Source organism: Pteropus alecto, unplaced genomic scaffold (genome assembly GCF_000325575.1).
Source record: "Pteropus alecto unplaced genomic scaffold, ASM32557v1 scaffold143, whole genome shotgun sequence".
Taxonomy (NCBI): domain Eukaryota; kingdom Metazoa; phylum Chordata; class Mammalia; order Chiroptera; family Pteropodidae; genus Pteropus; species Pteropus alecto.
In genome coordinates, this window is record NW_006434828.1 from 878,459 (window position 1) to 879,833 (window position 1,375).

Below are 1,375 nucleotides of genomic sequence, written 5' to 3' on the forward strand. Positions count from 1 at the left end.
AAATAAAAATGTTTGGGCCAGTTCGACAGATTGCATGTGTAAGTCCTTACTGAAGGGGGAGTGCTGCCGGACAGCCAGCCATTCAACACAGTCGCCGAATCAGCTTCACAATCAGACCGCAACATAGAACAGTAATAGATGAAAGAAGAAAAAGCATGTGATCATCTCGACTGACATAGAAAAAGTGCTTAGCGCCTGGGCCTGTTATCACAGAGAACCCCTTACCCTGGTGCATAAAGATGCTCTTTATGTCGTTGTTTGTGGGGTGGAGAGTTGGGGGAACCCAGGCGTTCGTGACCAGGAGTGGAGAATGAAGTCACGTGATGTACACACCCTCCGGCGTGTCATGCAGCGACTGGAATATTTACTAATACGGGGCTGTCTTTTTGGTGAAAAATAAGAAACACAATGAAATGCAGATGAACTATGTATATACCACATTTACATATATTTACATGCAATATTTTACATACGTTAAATTTACGTTTTGAATATCATTTAAATACATTTAAATGTATTAAAATACACTCACAGAGTCCATCATCTAGTATCTTCTGATTAGATTGTTTCAGGACAAGCATGCCACTTAGTAAAACTAAAAAAAATTGAACGAAATATAGAAAATATTTGTTTGAAGAAGGATCTGGAAGAGTGGAACCAGGAGAGGTGACCCCCACGTTTGGTTGCGTTTGGGTTGCGTTTGCTCTTTCCCAGAAGGAAAGATTGAGGGGCCCCGTTTTCAATAAGGGCTGGCAGCTGAGAACCTGAGCAAAGCTTGTAGCTGTCTCTCCTGCCTCGGAGAGACAAATCGGTGTTCTGGACCCCACACCAGGGTGGGGTCCTTGTAAAAACACTGAGCTTTCAGTGGGCCCCAGAGGACTGCACCCTGGAGGGAAAAGTAAACAAGAAAGAGACAGGCCCACACAGGACCTGACATCCAGCGGTGAGCCACCCTGACACCGCCGCGGGCAGAGGGGACACGCCTACAGCTGAGCTGCCTTCCAGAAAGAAAAAAAATATTCCCCGTTAGATGACAACATCATTAAGTGCTTAAGAACACCGGTTACCTTTCCGTTAGGGCTCGTCTGCCTACGTTTATTCCTCCCAGGTTCGTTCATCTGAATATATCTTTATTTTGCCATCATCTTCCAGGGATATTCATCATATTTGAAGAGACTCCACTTACACTTGACCTTTATGTCATGTCCTTTATTGGTGACAATAGTTGATAGTAATGTATTGCATCCTTGCAATTTGCTAAGAAAACAGATCTTAAGTATTCTTACCGCCACACACACATGCACACACCCAAATTATAGCTATGTCAGGTGATGGATATGTTAGTGAGCTCAGTTATGATGATCATTTCACTATA